Source organism: Heptranchias perlo, chromosome 20 (genome assembly GCF_035084215.1).
Source record: "Heptranchias perlo isolate sHepPer1 chromosome 20, sHepPer1.hap1, whole genome shotgun sequence".
In the NCBI taxonomy this organism is placed as follows: Eukaryota; Metazoa; Chordata; class Chondrichthyes; order Hexanchiformes; family Hexanchidae; genus Heptranchias; species Heptranchias perlo.
In genome coordinates, this window is record NC_090344.1 from 14,874,580 (window position 1) to 14,895,602 (window position 21,023).

General features: G+C 43.7%; 6 non-coding genes across 6 annotated transcripts; all 6 read right to left on the minus strand.

Moving 5' to 3' along the window:
* Positions 1-4,669: 4,669 nt before the first annotated feature.
* On the minus strand, positions 4,670-4,741 carry trnac-gca (transfer RNA cysteine (anticodon GCA)). The gene has a single exon. It is a non-coding gene; the product is annotated as a tRNA-Cys (tRNA).
* Positions 4,742-7,027: 2,286 nt separating this feature from the next.
* Positions 7,028-7,099, minus strand: trnay-gua (transfer RNA tyrosine (anticodon GUA)). The gene has a single exon. It is a non-coding gene; the product is annotated as a tRNA-Tyr (tRNA).
* A 2,273-nt stretch (positions 7,100-9,372) lies between these two features.
* On the minus strand, positions 9,373-9,444 carry trnac-gca (transfer RNA cysteine (anticodon GCA)). The gene has a single exon. It is a non-coding gene; the product is annotated as a tRNA-Cys (tRNA).
* Positions 9,445-11,717: 2,273 nt separating this feature from the next.
* trnac-gca (transfer RNA cysteine (anticodon GCA)) lies at positions 11,718-11,789 on the minus strand. Its single transcript has one exon. It is a non-coding gene; the product is annotated as a tRNA-Cys (tRNA).
* A 4,613-nt stretch (positions 11,790-16,402) lies between these two features.
* trnac-gca (transfer RNA cysteine (anticodon GCA)) lies at positions 16,403-16,474 on the minus strand. Its single transcript has one exon. It is a non-coding gene; the product is annotated as a tRNA-Cys (tRNA).
* Positions 16,475-20,205: 3,731 nt separating this feature from the next.
* trnac-gca (transfer RNA cysteine (anticodon GCA)) lies at positions 20,206-20,277 on the minus strand. Its single transcript has one exon. It is a non-coding gene; the product is annotated as a tRNA-Cys (tRNA).
* Between the last annotated feature and the right edge of the window lie 746 nt (positions 20,278-21,023).

The following is a 21,023-nucleotide window of genomic DNA, read 5'->3' on the forward strand; positions in this document are numbered from 1 at the left end:
TATGGAAAGCAATGTCACTAAGCTTCAGTGAACACATCCTTACCACAGAACACGGAACATGAAGCACCAGACAAACGACACCTGAATTTCAACCAGACTTTTGCCCAGCTGCAGTCAAATGCTCTCTCACTCTGCTCTGCCCCCCGCTCTTTACATCGTTACAGTCAACACAAGAAACAACAGGTTCAATGTGCAGTTTCACAAGATCATGCTCTCAGTGCCATATATTCAAGTGTACAGAATATCGAATCAATGTAATAAATAAACATCCAGCAGGCATGGAACTCGGAGCAGATACTTCTCAGGAGGACTAAACAGGTTGAAGCTCTTTTCTCTAGAAAAGGGAAGACTGAGGGGTGACCTGATAGACGTCTTTAAGATTTTGAAAGGATTCGATTGGGTGACGGAGAAAAAAACGTTTCCATTTGTGAGGGAATTCAGGAGAATCTTCTTGACCCAAAGGGCGGTAAGAATGTGGAACTCGCCACCAAAAGGAATCGTTGAGGCAAATTGCATAGATGCTTTAAAGGGGAAGCTCGATGAAGAGATGAAAGAGAAAGGAATGTATGGCTGATCGAACGAGATGAAATATGGCAGGAGGAGACTCATGTGGTGCATAAATACCGGAAGTGACCAATCGAGATAGCTAACCTGTTTCTCTGCTGAAGCTTCAATGTAAACAACAATCCTGCTGCTACAGGGAATTCAGACTTACTGTATGAATCACAAAATCATTTAGAAAGAAGAGGGAGTATCGGGATTTAAACCAGCGATCGCTTGATTTATAATTAAACACTGCAATTAAGCAATGCACCCACTGACATCGTCCACAGACAAGGGAATGCAACAGAGTTCAGTACCTGGCAGTCATCACTGTTGAAAGAACCAATCTGAAAAGAAGCTTCATCAGTTATTCTGGGAGACAAATAATTACAGCAATCAGAAATGATTCATGAACGGATTGAGTCACACTATTGTACACAGATGCGATGCACAACCCAACATGGAAAGCCTTGTCACTAAACTTCAGTGAACACATCCTAACCACAGAACGTGGAACTGGAAGCACCAGACAAACGACACCTGAATTTCAACCAGATGTTTCTCCAGCAGCTATCAAGTGCTCTCTCACTGTGCTCTGCCCCTAGTTCTGTAGATCGTTAAAGTTAACACAAGAAACAACAGGTTCAATGTGCAGATTCACAAGATCATGCTCTCTGTGCCATATATGTAAGTGCACAGAATATAATAAAGATGCATCCAGCAGGCATTAGGCAAGTGTGGCAGGAGGAGCGAGTGTGTGAAGCAACTGTAGTTAGGAGGCAATGGTGGATCTGGTTCTAGGGAATGAGATAGTTAATGTGGAGCAAGTGTCCTTGGGGGAGCATTTAGGGAATAGCGAACAGAGTATCATCAGGTTTAGAATAGCAATGGAAAAGGAGAAGGAGTAATCTAGAGTAAAAACACTTAATTGGAAGAGGGTCAATTACAGAGGGTTGAGAACTGATCCGGCCCTGGTAAAATGGAATCAAAACTGTAATCGAGCAATGGGCACTTTTGAAGAGGAGGTTGTTCGGGTACAGTCTGTGTACATTCCCACAAGAAGCAACTAAAGCCAGAGATCTCTGGATGACGAAAGAGATAGAGTATAAAATGAAGCAGAGGAAGTGGCCGTATGGCAGATGTCAGGTTGATAATACAAGTCAGAACCAGGCTGAGAATGGAAAGTTCAGAGGTGAAGTGAAAAAGGAAACCACACTTGGAGTAACGTGAACAATTCTGGTCGACAGATTATAAGAAGAATAAAGAGGAATTGGCAAAGCTGAAAAAAAGATTCACAAGGATGATAATAGAACTCGGAGCATATACTTCTCAGGAGGACTAAACAGGTTGAAGCTCTTTTCTCTAGAAAAGGGAAGACTGAGGAGTGACCTGATAGAGGTCTTTAAGATTTTGAAAGGATTCGATTGGGTGACGGAGAAAAAAACGTTTCCATTTGTGAGGGAATTCAGGAGAATCTTCTTGACCCAAAGGGCGGTAAGAATGTGGAACTCGCCACCAAAAGGAATCGTTGAGGCAAATTGCATAGATGCTTTCAAGGGGAAGCTCGATGAAGAGATGAAAGAGAAAGGAATGTATGGCTGATAGAACGAGATGAAATATGGCAGGAGGAGACTCATGTGGTGCATAAATACCGGAAGTGACCAATCGAGATAGCAAACCTGTTTCTCTGCTGAAGCTTCAAAGCAAACAACAATCCTGCTGCTACAGGGAATTCAGACTTACTGTATGAATCACAAAATCATTTCGAAAGAAGAGGGAGTATCGGGATTTAAACCAGCGATCGCTTGATTGATAATTAAACACTGCAATTAAGCAATTCACCCACTGACATCGTCCACAGACAAGGGAATGCAACAGAGTTCAGTACCTGGCAGTCATCACTGTTGAAAGAACCAATCTGAAAAGAAGCTTCATCAGTTATTCTGGGAGACAAATAATTACAGCAATCAGAAATGATTCATGAACGGATTGAGTCACACTATTGTACACAGATGCGATGCACAACCCAACATGGAAAGCCTTGTCACTAAACTTCAGTGAACACATCCTAACCACAGAACGTGCAACTGGAAGCACCAGACAAACGACACCTGAATTTCAACCAGATGTTTCTCCAGCAGCGATCAAGTGCTCTCTCACTGTGCTCTGCCCCAATTCTGTAGATCGTTATAGTCAACACAAGAAACAATAGGTTCAATGTGCAGATTCACAAGATCATGCTCTCAGTGCCAGATATGTAAGTGTACAGAATATCGAATCAATGTAACAAATAAACATCCAGCAGGCATTTGGCAAGAGCGGACAGCAGGAGATAGTGTGTGAAGTGACTGTAATATTTGTTAAGTCAACAGATTCATTTACAGGTTACAGAACTGAAGTGGGACTCAACGAAAGGGAAAGTGTGTAAATTGCATCCTGGCCATGAAATCAGAAGCTGTGAGTGTCGAAAGTGTGACGTCGCCAGGAAATAAAAGTGGAAAATGCTGAAAGCCTCTATTTGACCCGCGGATGCTCGCAGAGAGTGCTGGCAATAGGCGTGTGGCCGTCTTTCTCAATTATTATTTTAAACCTTATCACTAGTGCCTCGATATTCACCTACACTTACTTCTCCTATCTCCTCCGTTTCATTCCCCATTACTAGATCCAGCAGTGATTCCTCTCTTGTCTGCCTGTCTCTCTTTTGTAATTTTATCACTCCTGCCTGCTCTCCACACCTCCCACTCGCTCTCAATTATTCAGTCACTCGCACACTCACGAACATGCTAATTATCTCACTCTATTCAGCCCTCCTTCCCTCCTTCCCTCACTCCCTCCCTCACTCACTCACACATCACTCCCAACCTCAATCCCTCCACCGTAAAAGATTGAGAGAGACATCAGTAAGACAAAGACCAAATTAATAGATTGGAAACAAACTATTTTTGAGGGGGTGAGATTGGAACCTGGGAAGGTGAACTTGGAAAAAATCTTGACAAAGATATAGAACAGGTTTTGGGAAATATTTGAAACGGTGATGAATACAGTTCAAGAGAAATACATTCCTCTAAAAAAAACAACAAATATTCAATAATAAAACATTGTGGATGAATAAAGAGATAAGGGTAAAATTGAAATTGAACAAATGCATATTCTAACTACATGGACAATAAAGGAAAGGATGATAAAGGGGAAAATGAAGACGTTAGGAAGGATGTCAACAAGCAATCAGGAATGCAGAAAGGAAATACAAAATTAAATTATCAAGAAATAGTCAATTATTGCACTGAAATGTCAATAACATCAGGATGGGGATAGGGCCAAGAAGGGATACACAAGATATACTCAGAGGTAATAACAGTGAAATGGCTGGAATATTGAATAGTTACTTTGTCTCAGTATTTATCAGGGAGACTATACATGCTTAACATAACTTCTCCGCTTTTCAATTCTATCCCCCTGGAAATGAACCCCAGTGCTTGGCTTGTATTTTTTAATGTCGTCAACACTTTTAGTGATTTGTGGACCTGTAGTCCGAGATCCTTGGTTAAACCACACTTGGAGCACTGTGAACACTTCTGGTCTCTCTAATATCAAAAGGATATCGAGGAATTGGCGAAGGTGAAAATAATGATGATGCCAGAACTGAAAGATAATACCTGTCCGGATAGATTTAACAGGCTGATGGCTGACATGATGGAGGTCTTTGGATAATGAAAGGGTTTGATTGGGTCGACGGAGAGAAAATGATTCCACTCGTAGGGGACTCTAAAACTATCGGTTATCAATATAAGATAGTCACTGATAAATCCAATGGAGAATTCATGGGAAACTTCTTTACCAAAGAGTTGCAAGAATGTGGAATTCGCTCCCTTAAGGAGTAGTTGAGGCAAATAACATCGATACATGAAATGGCAAACTAGATAAATACACGGGGGCGAAAGGAATGGAAGAGTGTGCGGATGGGGGCAAATGAAGTAGGGAGGGAGGAGTCTTGTGTGAAGCATAAAGGCTGGCACAGACCCGTTGGGTCAAAAGGCCTGGATCTGTGCGGCAAACTCAATGCAAACAACGACAGCGACAGATTACTGATTTTCTGAGTCCCCAAAAGAAACACTTAGAATGTGCAAGGCGGCGCCTGGATTCGAACCAGCGACCTCTTGATCTGCAGTCAAATGCTCTACCACTGAGCTACACCCCCACATCTGTTGACCATTCTTGCACGCACAATGTAATGGAGCTCAGTAGCTGGCAGTCACCAATGTTGATGTTACCAACATGAAAAGAAGCTTCATCAGTTATTCTGGGAGACAAATAAATACAGCAATCAGAAATGAATCATGAACGGAATGAGTCACACTATTGTGTACAGATGCGATGCACAACCCGACATGGAAAGCCTTGTCACTAAACTTCAGTGAGCACATCCTTACCACAGAACACGGAACTGGAAGCACCAGACAAACGACACCTGAATTTCAACCAGATGTTTCTCCAGCAGCTGACAAGTGCTCTCCAACTGTGCTCTGCCCCAATTCTGTAGATCGTTACAGTCAACACAAGAAACAACAGGTTCAATGTGCAGTTTTACAAGATCATGCTCTCAGTGCCATATATGTAAGTGTACAGAATATCGAATCAATGTAATAAATAAACATCCAGCAGGCATTTGGCAAGAGTGGACAGGAGGAGATAGTGTGTGAAGTGACTGTAATATTTGTTAAGTCAATAGATTCATTTACAGGTTACGGAACTGAAGTGGGACTTAACGAAAGGGAAAGTGTGTAAATTGCATCCTGGCCATGAAATAAGAAGCTGTGAGTGTCGAAATTGTGACGTCGCCAGGAAATAAAAGTGGAAAATGCTGAAAGCCTCTATTTGACCCGCGGATGCTCTCAGAGAGTGCTGGCAATAGGCGTGTGACCGTCTTTCTCAATTATTATTTTAATCCTTATCACTAGTGCCTCGATATTCGCCTACACTTACTTCTCCGATCTCCTCCGTTTCATTCCCCATTACTAGATCCAGCAGTGATTCCTCTCTTGTCTGCCTGTCTCTCATTTGTAATTTTATCGCTCCTGCCTGCTCTCCCTGCCTCCCTCTCGCTCTCACTCATTCAGTCACTCGCACACTCACGAACACGCTAATACACTTACTCTATCCATCCCTCATTCCCTCCTTCCCTCACTCCCTCCCTCACTCACTCACACATCACTCCCTACCTCAATCCCTCCACCGTAAAGATTGAGAGAGACATCAGTAAGACAAAGACCAAATTAATAGATTGGAAACAAACTATTTTTGAGGGGATGAGATTGGAACCTGGGAAGGTGAACTCGGAAAAAATCTTGACAAAGATATAGAACAGGTTTTGGGAAATATTTGAAACGGTGATCAATAGAGTTCAAGAGAAATACATTCCTCTAAGAAAAAAACAACAAATAGTCAATAATGAAACATTGTGGATGAATAAAGAGATAAGGGTAAAATTGAAATTGAACAAATGCATATTCTAACTAAATGGACAATAAATGAAATGATGATAAAGGGGAAAATGAAGACGTTAGGAAGGATGCCAACAAGCAATCAGGAAAGAAGAAAGGAAATACAAAATTAAATTATCAAGAAATAGTCAATTATTGCACTGAAATGTCAATAACATCAGGATAGGGATAGGGCCAACAAGGGATGCACAAGATATCCTCAGAGGTAATAACAGTGAAATGGCTGGAATATTGAATAGTTACTTTGTCTCAGTATTTATCAGGGAGACTATACATGCTTAACATAACTTCTCCGCTTTTCAATTCTATCCCCCTGGAAATGAACCCCAGTGCTTGGCTTGTTTTTTGTTATGTCGTCACTACTTTTAGTGATTTGTGTACCTGTAGTCCGAGATCCTTGGTTAAACCACACTTGGCGCACTGTGAACACTTCTGGTCTCCCTAATATCAAAAGGATATCGAGGAATTGGCGAAGGTGAAAATAATGATGATGCCAGAACTGAAAGATAATACCTGTCAGGATAGATTTAACAGGCTGATGGCTGACATGATGGAGGTCTTTGGATAATGAAAGGGTTTGATTGGGTCGACGTAGAGAAAATGATTCCACTCGTAGGGGACTCTAAAACTATCGGTTATCAATTTAAGATAGTCACTGATAAATCCAATGGAGAATTCATGGGAAACGTCTTCACCAAAGAGTTGCAAGAATGTGGAATTCGCTACCTTAAGGAGTACTTGAGGCAAATAACATCGATACATGAAATGGCAAACTAGGTAAACACACGGGGGCGAAAGGAATGGAAGAGTGTGCGGATGGGGGCAAATGAAGTAGGGAGGGAGGTGTCTTGTGTGAAGCATAAAGGCTGGCACAGACCCGTTGGGTCAAAAGGCCTGGATCTGTGCGGCAAACTCAATATGAACAACGACAGCGACAGATTACTGATTTTCTGAGTCCCCAAAAGAAGCACTTAGAATGTGCAAGGGGGCACCTGGATTCAAACCAGAGACCGCTTGATCTACAGTCAAATGCTCTACCACTGAGCTACACCCCCACATCTGTTGACCACTCTTGCACGCACAATGTAATGGAGCTCAGTAGCTGGCAGTCACCAATGTTGATATTACCAAAATGAAAAGAAGCTTCATCAGTTAATCTGGGAGACAAATAAATACAGCAATCGGAAATGAATCATCAACGGAATGAGTCACACTATTGTGTACAGATGCGATGCACAACCCGACATGGAAAGCCTTGTCACTAAACTTCAGTGAGCACATCCTTACCACAGAACACGGAACTGGAAGCACCAGACAAACGACACCTGAATTTCAACCAGATGTTTCTCCAGCAGCTGTCAAGTGCTCTCTAACTGTGCTCTGCCCCAATTCTGTAGATCGTTACAGTCAACACAAGAAACAACAGGTTCAATGTGCAGTTTCACATGATCATGCTCTCAGTGCCAGAAATGTAAGTGTACAGAATATCGAATCAATGTAATAAATAAACATCCAGCAGGCATTTGGCAAGAGTGGACAGGAGGAGATATTGTTTGAAGTGACTGTAATATTTGTGAAGTCAATAGATTCATTTACAGGTTACGGAACTGAAGTGGGACTTAACGAAAGGGAAAGTGTGTAAATTGCATCCTGGCCATGAAATAAGCAGCTGTGAGTGTCGAAAGTGTGACGTCGCCAGGAAATAAAAGTGGAAAATGCTGAAAGCCTCTATTTGACCCGCGGATGCTCGCAGAGAGTGCTGGCAATAGGCGTGTGGCCGTCTTTCTCAATTATTATTTTAAACCTGATCACTAGTGCCTCGATATTCGCCGACACTTACTTCTCCTATCTCCTCCGTTTCATTCCCCATTACTAGATCCAGCAGTGATTCCTCTCTTGTCTGCCTGTCTCTCATTTGTAATTTTATCGCTCCTGCCTGCTCTCCCTGCCTCCCTCTCGCTCTCACTCATTCAGTCACTCGCACACTCACGAACACGCTAATTCACTCACTCTATCCATCCCTCATTTCCTCCTTCCCTCACTCCCTCCCTCACTCACTCACACATCACTCCCTACCTCAATCTCTCCACCGTAAAGATTGAGAGAGACATCAGTAAGACAAAGACCAAATTAATAGATTGGAAACAAACTATTTTTGAGGGGATGAGATTGGAACCTGGGAAGGTGAACTTGGAAAAAATCTTGACAAAGATATAGAACAGGTTTTGGGAAATATTTGAAACGGTGATCAATAGAGTTCAAGAGAAATACATTCCTCTAAGAAAAAAACAACACATAGTCAATAATGAAACATTGTGGATGAATAAAGAGATAAGGGTAAAATTGAAATTGAACAAATGCATATTCTAACTAAATGGACAATAAATGAAATGATGATGAAGGGGAAAATGAAGACGTTCGGAAGGATGCCAACAAGCAATCAGGAAAGAAGAAAGGAAATACAAAATTAAATTATCAAGAAATAGTCAATTATTGCACTGAAATGTCAATAACATCAGGATAGGGATAGGGCCAACAAGGGATACACAAGATATCCTCAGAGGTAATAACAGTGAAATGCATGGAATATTGAATAGTTACTTTGTCTCAGTATTTATCAGGGAGACTATACATGCTCAACATAACTTCTCCGCTTTTCAATTCAATCCCCCTGGAAATGAACCCCAGTGCTTGGCTTGTTTTTTTCTATGTCGTCACTTCTTTTAGTGATTTGTGTGCTTGCAGTCCGAGATCCTTGGTTAAACCACACTTGGAGCACTGTGAACACTTCTGGTCTCCCTAATATCAAAAGGATATCGAGGAATTGGCGAAGGTGAAAATAATGATGATGCCAGAACTGAAAGATAATACCTGTCAGGATAGATTTAACAGGCTGACATGATGGAGGTCTTTGGATAATGAAAGGGTTTGATTGGATCGACGTAGAGAAAATGTTTCCACTCGTAGGGGACTCTAAAACTATCGGTTATCAATATAAGATAGTCACTGATAAATCCAATAGAGAATTCATGGGAAACTTCTTTACCAAAGAGTTGCAAGAATGTGGAATTCGCTACCGTCAGGAGTCGTTGAGGCAAATAACATCGATACATGAAATGGCAAACTAGATAAACACACGGGGGCGAAAGGAATGGAAGAGTGTGCGGATGGGGGCAAATGAAGTAGGGAGGGAGGTGTCTTGTGTGAAGCATAAAGGCTGGCACAGACCCGTTGGGTCAAAAGGCCTGGATCTGTGCGGCAAACTCAATGCAAACAACGACAGATTACTGATTTTCTGAGTCCCCAAAAGAAACACTTAGAATGTGCAAGGGGGCGCCTGGATTCGAACCAGAGACCTCTTGATCTGCAGTCAAATGCTCTACCACTGAGCTACACCCCCACATCTGTTAACCATTCTTGCACGCACAATGTAATGGAGCTCAGTTGCAGGCAGTCACCAATGTTGATATTACCAACATGAAAAGAAGCTTCATCAGTTATTCTGGGAGACAAATAAATACAGCAATCAGAAATGAATCATGAACGGCATGAGTCACACTATTCTGTACAGATGCGATGCACAACCCGACATGGAAAGCCTTGTCACTAAACTTCAGTGAGCACATCCTTACCACAGAACACGGAACTGGAAGCACCAGACAAACGACACCTGAATTTCAACCAGATGTTTCTCCAGCAGCTGTCAAGTGCTCTCTAACTGTGCTCTGCCCCAATTCTGTAGATCGTTACAGTCAACACAAGAAACAACAGGTTCAATGTGCAGATTCACAAGATCATGCTCTCAGTGCCATATATGTAAGTTTACAGAATATGGAATCAATGTAATAAATAAACATCCAGCAAGCATTTGGCAAGAGCGGACAGGAGGAGATAGTGTGTGAAGTGACTTTAATATTTGTTAAGTCAATAGATTCATTTACAGGTTACGGAACTGAAGTGGGACTCAACGAAAGGGAAAGTGTGTAAATTGCATCCTGGCCATGAAATCAGAAGCTGTGAGTGTCGAAATTGTGACGTCGCCAGGAAATCAAATTGGAAAATGCTGAAAGCCTCTATTTGACACGCGGATGCTCGCAGAGAGTGCTGGCAATAGGCTTGTGGCCGTCTTTCTCAATTATTATTTTAAACCTTATCACTGGTGCCTCGATATTCGCCAACACTCACTTTTCCTATCTCCTCCGTTTCATTCCCCATTACTAGATCCAGCAGTGATTCCTCTCTTGTCTGCCTATCTCTCATTTGTAATTTTATCGCTCCTGCCTGCTCTCCCTGCCTCCCTCTCGCTCTCACTCATTCAGTCACTCGCACACTCACGAACACGCTAATTCACTCACTCTATCCATCCCTCATTCCCTCCTTCCCTCACTCCCTCCCTCACTCACACATCACTCCCTACCTCAATCCCTCCACCGTAAAGATTGAGAGAGACATCAGTAAGACAAAGACCAAATTAATAGATTGGAAACAAACTATTTTTGAGGTGGTGAGATTGGAACCTGGGAAGGTGAACTTGGAAAAAATCTTGACAAAGATATAGAACAGGTTTTGGGAAATATTTGAAACGGTGATCAATAGAGTTCAAGAGAAACACATTCCTCTAAGAAAAAAACAACAAATAGTCAATAATGAAACATTGTGGATGAATAAAGAGATAAGGGTAAAATTGAAATTGAACAAATGCATATTCTAACTAAATGGACAATAAATGAAATGATGATAAAGGGGAAAATGAAGACGTTAGGAAGGATGCCAACAAGCAATCAGGAAAGAAGAAAGGAAATACAAAATTAAATTATCAAGAAATAGTCAATTATTGCACTGAAATGTCAATAACATCAGGATAGGGATAGGGCCAACAAGGGATGCACAAGATATCCTCAGTGGTAATAACAGTGAAATGGCTGGAATATTGAATAGTTACTTTGTCTCAGTATTTATCAGGGAGACTATACATGCTTAACATAACTTCTCCGCTTTTCAATTCTATCCCCCTGGAAATGAACCCCAGTGCTTGGCTTGTTTTTTTTTTGTCGTCACTACTTTTAGTGATTTGTGTACCTGTAGTCCGAGATCCTTGGTTAAACCACACTCGAGCACTGTGAACACTTCTGGTCTCCCTAATATCAAAAGGATATCGAGGAATTGGCGAAGGTGAAAATAATGATGATGCCAGAACTGAAAGATAATACCTGTCAGGATAGATTTAACAGGCTGACATGATGGAGGTCTTTGGATAATGAAAGGGTTTGATTGGGTCGACGTAGAGAAAATGATTCCACTCGTAGGGGACTCTAAAACTATCGGTTATCAATATAAGATAGTCACTGATAAATCCAATGGAGAATTCATGGGAAACGTCTTCACCAAAGAGTTGCAACAATGTGGAATTCGATACCTTAAGGAGCAGTTGAGGCAAATAACATCGATACATGAAATGGCAAACTAGATAAACACACGGGGGCGTAAGGAATGGAAGAGTGTGCGGATGGGGGCAAATGAAGTCGGGAGGGAGGTGTCTTGTGTGAAGCATAAAGTCTGGCACAGACCCGTTGGGTCAAAAGGCCTGGATCTGTGCGGCAAACTCAATATGAACAACGACAGCGACAGATTCCTGATTTTCTGAGTCCCCAAAAGAAGCACTTAGAATGTGCAAGGGGGCGCCTGGATTCGAACCACAGACCTCTTGATCTGCAGTCAAATGCTCTACCACTGAGCTACACCCCCACATCTGTTGACCATTCTTGCACGCACAATGTAATGGAGCTCAGTAGCTTGCAGTCACCAATGTTGATATTACCAACATGAAAAGAAGCTTCATCAGTTATTCTGGGAGACAAATAAATACAGCAATCAGAAATGAATCATGAACGGCATGAGTCACACTATTCTGTACAGATGCGATGCACAACCCGACATGGAAAGCCTTGTCACTAAACTTCAGTGAGCACATCCTTACCACAGAACACGGAACTGGAAGCACCAGACAAACGACACCTGAATTTCAACCAGATGTTTCTCCAGCAGCTGTCAAGTGCTATCTAACTGTGCTCTGCCCCAATTCTGTAGATCGTTACAGTCAACACAAGAAACAACAGGTTCAATGTGCAGTTTCACAAGATCATGCTCTCAGTGCCATATATGTAAGTGTACAGAATATCGAATCAATGTAATAAATTAACATCCAGCAGGCATTTGGCAAGAGTGGACAGGAGGAGATAGTGTGTGAAGTGACTGTAATATTTGTTAAGTCAATAGATTCATTTACAGGTTACGGAACTGAAGTGGGACTTAACGAAAGGGAAAGTGTGTAAATTGCATCCTGGCCATGAAATAAGAAGCTGTGAGTGTCGAAATTGTGACGTCGCCAGGAAATAAAAGTGGAAAATGCTGAAAGCCTCTATTTGACCCGCGGATGCTCGCAGAGAGTGCTGGCAATAGGCGTGTGGCCGTCTTTCTCAATTATTATTTTAAACCTTATCACTCGTGCCTCGATATTCGCCTACACTTACTTCTCCGATCTCCTCCGTTTCATTCCCCATTACTAGATCCAGCAGTGATTCCTCTCTTGTCTGCCTGTCTCTCATTTGTAATTTTATCGCTCCTGCCTGCTCTCCCTGCCTCCCTCTCGCTCTCACTCATTCAGTCACTCGCACACTCACGAACACGCTAATTCACTCACTCTATCCATCCCTCATTTCCTCCTTCCCTCACTCCCTCCCTCACTCACTCACACATCACTCACTACCTCAATCCCTCCACCGTAAAGATTGAGAGAGACATCAGTAAGACAAAGACCAAATTAATAGATTGGAAACAAACTATTTTTGAGGGGATGAGATTGCAACCTGGTAAGGTGAACTTGGAAAAAATCTTGACAAAGATATAGAACAGGTTTTGGGAAATATTTAAAACGGTGATCAATGGAGTTCAAGAGAAACACATTCCTCTAAGAAAAAAACAACAAATAGTCAATAATGAAACATTGTGGATGAATAAAGAGATAAGGGTAAAATTGAAATTGAACAAATGCATATTCTAACTAAATGGACAATAAATGAAATGATGATAAAGGGGAAAATGAAGACGTTAGGAAGGATGCCAACAAGCAATCAGGAAAGAAGAAAGGAAATACAAAATTAAATTATCAAGAAATAGTCAATTATTGCACTGAAATGTCAATAACATCAGGATAGGGATAGGGCCAACAAGGGATACACAAGATATCCTCAGAGGTAATAACAGTGAAATGGCTGGAATATTGAATAGTTACTTTGTCTCAGTATTTATCAGGGAGACTATACATGCTTAACATAACTTCTCCGCTTTTCAATTCTATCCCCCTGGAAATGAACCCCAGTGCTTGGCTTGTTTTTTTTATGTCGTCACTACTTTTAGTGATTTGTGTACCTGTAGTCCGAGATCCTTGGTTAAACCACACTTGGAGCACTGTGAACACTTCTGGTCTCCCTAATATCAAAAGGATATCGAGGAATTGGCGAAGGTGAAAATAATGATGATGCCAGAACTGAAAGATAATACCTGTCAGGATAGATTTAACAGGCTGATGGCTGAAATGATGGAGGTCTTTGGATAATGAAAGGGTTTGATTGGGTCGACGGAGAGAAAATGTTTCCACTCGTAGGGGACTCTAAATCTATCGGTTATCAATATAAGATAGTCACTGATAAATCCAATAGAGAATTCATGGGAAACTTCTTTACCAAAGAGTTGCAAGAATGTGGAATTCGCTACCTTAAGGAGCAGTTGAGGCAAATAACATCGATACATGAAATGGCAAACTATATAAACACACGGGGCGAAAGGAATGGAAGAGTGTGCGGATGGGGGCAAATGAAGTAGGGAGGGATGTGTCTTGTGTGAAGCATAAAGGCTGGCACAGTCCCGTTGGGTCAAAAGGCCTGAATCTGTGCTGCAAACTCAATATGAACAACTGTAAACAATTTTACAACACCAAGTTATAGTCCAGCAATTTAATTTTAAATTCACAAGCTTTCGGAGGCTTCCTCCTTCCTCAGGTAAATGTTCAGGAGCTCCTCGAAGCCTACGCATTTATACATATAGAACACTACATGGTGTTTACAGAATGCCCCTGCAACTGCCCGTTGCCAAGGCAATCACCGTGTTCAGACAGAGAGGTGTCACCTGCAGAACCCCCGAATACACATTCAACAAAAAAACAAACAGGAAAAAAAAACAGAGAGAGGCAGAAACATCCGGAAGGCAGAGAAAGCCAGCAAATGACCCATTATATTAAAAACAGATAACATTTGTTCGCTGGTGGGGTAACGTGTAGCGTGACATGAACCCAAGATCCCGGTTGAGGCCGTCCTCATGGGTGCGGAACTTGGCTATCAATTTCTGCTCGACGATTTTGCGTTGTCGTGTGTCTCGAAGGCCGCCTTGGAGAACGCTTACCCGAAGGTCGGTGGATGAATGTCCATGACTGCTGAAGTGTTCCCCGACTGGGAGGGAACCCTCCTGTTTGGCGATTGTTGCCCGGTGTCCGTTCATCCGTTGTCGCAGCGTCTGCATGGTCTCGCCAATGTACCATGCTCTGGGGCATCCTTTCCTGCAACGTATGAGGTAGACAACGTTGGCCGAGTCACAGGAGTATGAACCATGCACCTGGTGGGTGGTGTCCTCTCGTGTGATGGTGGTATCTGTGTCGATGATCTGGCATGTCTTGCAGAGGTTACCGTGGCAGGGTTGTGTGGCGTCGTGGACGCTGTTCTCTTGAAAGCTGGGTAATTTGCTGCGAACGATGGTCTGTTTGAGGTTGGGTGGCTGTTTAAAGGCGAGTAGTGGAGGTGTGGGGATGGCCATAGCGAGGTGTTTGTCCTCATTGATGACATGTTGAAGGCTGCGGAGAACATGGCGTAGTTTCTCCGCTCCGGGGAAGGACTGGACGACAAAGGGTACTCTGTTGGTTGCGTCCCGTGTTCGTCTCCTGAGGAGGTCTATGCGATTTTTTGCTGTGGCCCGTCGGAACTGTCGATCGATGAGTCGAGCGTCATATCCCGTTCTTACTAGGGCGTCTTTCAGCGTCTGTAGGTGTCCATCGCGTTCCTCCTCGTCTGAGCAGACCCTGTGTATTCGCAGGGCCTGTCCATAGGGGATGGCCTCTTTGACGTGGTTAGGGTGGAAGCTGGAAAAGTGGAGCATCGTGAGGTTGTCCGTGGGCTTGCGGTAGAGTGAGGTGCTGAGGTGCCCGTCTTTGATGGAGATTCGTGTGTCCAAGAAAGAAACTGATTCTGAGGAGTAGTCCATGGTGAGCTTGATGGTGGGATGGAACTTGTTGATGTTATCGTGTAGTCTCTTTAGTGATTCCTTGCCGTGGGTCCATAGAAAGAAAATGTCGTCGATGTATCAGGTGTATAGTGTTGGTTGGAGGTCTTGTGCAGTGAAGAAGTCCTGCTCGATCTTGTGCATGAAAATGTTGGCGTATTGGGGTGCGAATTTGGTCCCCATGGCTGTTCCGTGTGTTTGGGTAAAGAACTGGTTATCGAAGGTGAAGACATTGTGATCCAGGATGAAGCGGATGAGTTGTAGGATGGCTTCCGGAGATTGGCTGTTGTTGGTGTTGAGTATTGATGCTGTCGCAGCGATGCCGTCATCGTGGGGGATACTGGTGTATCGTGCCGAGACGTCCATCGTGGTGAGATGTGTTCCTGGTTCAACTGATCCGTGGGTACTGAGTTTTTGTAGGAAGTCTGTTGTGTCGCGACAGAAGCTGGGGGTTCCCTGCACGATGGGTTTCAGGATGCCCTCGATGTATCCAGAGAGGTTCTCACACAGGGTTCCGTTGCCTGATACGATGATCGTCCGGGTGTGTTGGCTTTGTGTATCTTTGGGAGGCAGTAGAAGTCTCCCACGCGGGGAGCACGTGGGATGAGAGTGAGGAGGATGCTTTGAAGGTCTGGATCGAAGGTCTTGATCAGTTTGTTGAGCTGGTGGGTGTGTTCTTTGGTCGGATCTGCGGGTAACCGTCTGTCGTGTTCCTGGTTGTCCAGTTGTCGGTATGCTTCTTTGCAATAGTCTGTTCTGTTCTGTATGACTATGGCTCCTCCTTTGTCCGCTGGTTTGATGACGATGTTGCGGTTGGTCTTGAGAGCGTTGATGGCGTTGCGTTGTGCTCGGGTGACATTCTGGACTGTCTTCTGAGTGCGGCTGATGAATCTGGCATTGACGCATTTCCTGACAGCTTGAGCATACATGTCCAGCTGAGGGCAGCGACCCTCCGGAGGGTCAATATGAACAACGACAGCGACAGATTACTGATTTTCTGAGTCCCCAAAAGAAGCTCTGAGAATGTGCAAAGGGGGCGCCTGGATTTGTACCAGAGACCTCTTGATCTGCAGTCAAATGCTCTACCACTGAGCTACACCCCCACATCTGTTGACCATTCTTGCACGCACAATGTAATGGAGCTCAGTAGCTGGCAGTCACAAATGTTGATATCACCAACATGAAAAGAAGCTTCATCAGTTATTCTGGGAGACAAATAATGACACCAATCAGAAATTAATCATGAACGGAGTGAGTCACACTATTGTGTACAGATGCGATGCACAACCCAACTTGGAACGCCTTGTCTCTCGGCTTCATTGAATATATCCTCACCACAGAACGCGGAACTCGAAGCACCAGCCAAACAACATCAGAATTTCAAGCAGAGGTCTTCAGCTGCTTTAAATCCTCTGTCACTGTGCTCTGCCCCCAGCTCTTTAGATACTTGCAGTCAACAAATGCAGTGCCAGGTTCAATGCGTGGTTTTCCAAGTTCATGCTATCAGTGTCATATATGTAAGTGTACAGAATATAATAAAGATGCATCCAGCAGGCATTTGGCAAGTGTGGCAGGAGGAGCTAGTGTGTGAAGCAACTGTAACCTATTAGTTAGGAGGCAATGCTGAACCTGGTTCCAGTGATTGAGATAGTTAATGTGGAGCAAGTGTCCTTGGGGGAGCATTTCGGGAACAGCGAACAGAGTATCATAAGGATTAGAATAACAATGGAAAAGGAGAAGGATTAATCTAGAGTAAAAATACTTAATTGGAAGAGGGTCAATTACAGAGGATTGAGAACTGATCCGGCCCTGGTAAAATGGAATCAAAACTGTAATCGAGCAAAGAGCGGCTTTTGAAGAGGAGATTGTTCGGGTACAGTCTGTGTACATTCCCACAAGAGGAAAAGGTAGGGCAACTAAAGCCAGAGCTCTCTGGATGACGAAGGAGATAGAGAATAAAATGAAGCAGAGGAAGTGGCCGTATGGCAGATGTCAGGTTGATAATACAAGTGAGAACCAGGCTGAGAATGGAAAGTTCAGAGGTGAAGTGAAAAAGGAAACCACACTTGGAGTAACGTGAACAATTCTGGTCTCCAGATTTTAAGAAGAATAAAGAGGAATTGGCAAAGCTGAAACAAAGATTCACAAGGATGATAATAGAACTCGGAGCATATACTTCTCAGGAGGACTAAACAGGTTGGAGCTCTTTTCTCTGGAAAAGGGAAGACTGAGGGGTGACCTGATAGAGGTCTTTAAGATTATGAAAGGGCTCGATAGGGTAGACGCAGAAAAAACGTTTCCATTTGTGAGGGAATTCAGGAGAATCTTCTTTACCCAAAGGGCGGTAAGAATGTGGAACTCGCCACCAAAAGGAATAATTGAGGCAAATGGCATAGATGCTTTAAAAGGGAAGCTCGATGAAGAGATGAAAGAGAAAGGAATGTGTAGCTGATAGAACGAGATGAAATAGGGCAGGAGGTGACTCATGTGGTGCATAAATACCGGAATTGACCAATCGAGATAGCTAACCTCTTTCTCTGCTGAAGCTTCAATGTAAACAACAATCCTGCTGCTACAGGGAATTCAGACTTACTGTATGAATCACAAAATCATTTAGAAAGAAGAGGGAGTATCGGGATTTAAACGAGCGATCTCTTGATTTACAATGAAACAATGCAATTAAGCAATGCACCCACTGATATCGTCCACGGATGAAGTAATGCAACGGAGTTCAGTCCCTGGCAGTCATCACTGAAGTGAGAACCAATCTGAAAAGAAGCTTCATCAGTTATTCTGGGAGACAAATAATTACAGCAATCAGAAATGATTCATGATCGGAGTGAGTCACAATATTGTGCACAGATGCGATGCACAACCCAACATGGAAAGCCTTGTCACTAAACTTCAGTGAACACATCCTCACCACAGAAGGCGGAACTGGAAGCACCAGAAAAACGACACCTGCATTTCAACCAGATATTTCTCCAGCAGCTGTCAAGTGCTTTCTCACTGTGCTCTGCCCCAATTCTGTAGATCGTTACAGTCAACACAAGAAACAACAGGTTCAATGTGCAGATTCACAAGATCATGCTCTCAGTGCCATATATGTAAGTGTACAGAATATCGAATCAATGTAATAAATAAACATCCAGCAGGCATTTGGCAAGAGCGGACAGGAGGAGATAGTGTGTTAAGTGACTGTAATATTTGTTAAGTCAATAGATTCATTTACAGGTTACGGAACAGAAGTGGGACTTAAAGAAAGGGAAAGTGTGTAAATTGCATCCTGGCCATGAAATAAGAAGCTGTGAGTGTCGAAAGTGTGACGTCGCCAGGAAATAAATGTGGAAAATGCTGAAAGCCTCCACTTGGCCCTCGGATGCTCGCAGAGAGTGCTGGCAATAGGCTTGTGGCCGTCTTTCTCAATTATTATTTTAAACCTTATCACTAGTGCCTCGATATTCGCCTACACTTACTTCTCCGATCTCCTCCGTTTCATTTCCCATTACTAGATCCAGCAGTGATTCCTCTCTTGTCTGCCTGTCTCTCTTTTGTAGTTTTATCACTCCTGCCTGCTCTCCCTGCCTCCCTCTCGCTCTCACTCATTCAGTCACTCGCACACTCACGAACACGCTAATTCACTCACTCTTTCCATCTCTCATTACCTCCTTCCCTCACTCCCTCCCTCCCTCCCTCACTCACTCACACACTCACTCTCTGCCTCAGACTTCAGTGAACACATCCTTACCACAGAACGTTGGTCTGGACGCACCAGACAAAGGACACCTGAATTTCAACCAGATTTTTCTCCAGCAGCTGTCAAGTGCTCTCACACTCTGCTCTGCCCCTAGCTCTGTAGATTGTTACAGTCAACACAAGAAACAACAGGTTCAATGTGCAGTTTCACAAGATCATGCTCTCAGTGCCATATATGAAAGTGTACAGAATATCGCATCAGTTTAATAAATAAGCTTCCAGCAGGTATTAGGCAAGTGTGGACAGGAGGAGATAGTGTGTGAAGCGACTGTAACATGTGTTAAGTCAAAATATTCAGTTACAGGTTACGGAAGAGAAGTTGGTTTATCAAATGGAAAAGTGTCTCAATTGCAGAATTCACATCCTAACCATGAAATAAGAGACCGTGAATGTCCAAAGTGGACAATGCTCAAAAGCCTCTGTTTGACCCTCCGGATTCGAATAGAAATTGCTGGCCACAGGCTTGTGGCCGTGTTTATCAATCATTATTTTAAATCTTGCCGTTTATGCCTGGCTATTCTCCTATACTTACTTCTCTTACCTGCACCGTTTCATTTTCCATTATTGGATCAAGCAGTGATTCCTCTCTTGCCCACCTGTCTCCCTTTTATCATTACATCGTTCCTGCCTGCTCTGTCCGTCACCCTCTCGCTTTCACTCATTCATTCACTCAAACGCTCACTCACACACTCACTCCCTCCCTCAATCCCTCCGTAGTAAAATATTTAGAAATACTTAAGTAAGACAAATAACAAAGTAATTGATTTGAAACAAACTAATTTTGAACGGATTAGAATAGAACTGGGGAAGTTGAAAAAAATTGACAAAGAGATAGAACAGGAGTGGGAAATATTTAAGAAGGTGATTAATCTCTCTCTGGCACTCCCTCAAAGTCGAGAGGGGACGGGAATGGAAGGGTGAGATGAACGAGGGAGGAAGAGGGCCTGTGTGGAGAATGGACGCTGGCATCGAACAAGTGGGCAAAATGGCCGACTGTGGACTCAATGTCAATAACAATCCTGCAGCTGCAGGAACAGACTGACTGCATGACTTCCGACAGGGAACAATTAAACGATAGAGGGGGCGCTTGGATTTGAACCAAAGACCTCTTGATCTGCAGTCAAATGCTCTACCGCTGAGCGACACCCCCACATCTGCATGAAGCGTTAGCACACACAAGTCAATGGAGTCTAGCACCTGGCCATCATCAACATTGATCGCACCATTCTGAAAAGAACCTTCATGAGTTATTCTGATAGGCAAGAATATGACTCCACCTCCAGAGCCTGACCCGTCCCTCAGAATCTAACTCTTCCCTTCGAGTCTGCCTCCGCCCTCAGAATCTGACACGGCACTCAGTGTCGGATCCCCTCCCCCAGCCTTTGACCTCTGCCCCAGAGTCTGACCCTTCCCCCAGAGTCTGACCCTACCTCCAGAGTCGGACTCCTCCCCCAGAGTCTGAACCTTGCCCCAGAGTCTGACACCTCCCCCAGAGTCTGACCCGACACCGAGTCTGACCACTGTCCCAGAGCCTGACTCCTCCCCCAATGACTGACTCCTCCCCCAATGACTGACTCCAACCTCAATGACTGACTCCGCCCTAAGAGCTGGACACCTCCACAGCGTCTGAGTCCTCCCTCAGAGCCTTCCTCCTCCATCAGAGTCTAACTCCTCCCCAGAGCCTTCCTCCTCCCTCAGAGTCTAACTCCTCCTCAGAGCCTTACTCCTCCCTCAGAGTCGGTCCCCTCCCCCGAGTCTGACTGTTCCCCCAGAGCCTGATTCCGCCTCCAGAGACTGACTCCTCCCCCAGAGCCTGACTCTTCCCCAGAGCTTGAATCCTGCCTCAGAGCCAGACACCCACCCCGACCCGATAATCTGACTCTTCCCCCAGAAAGT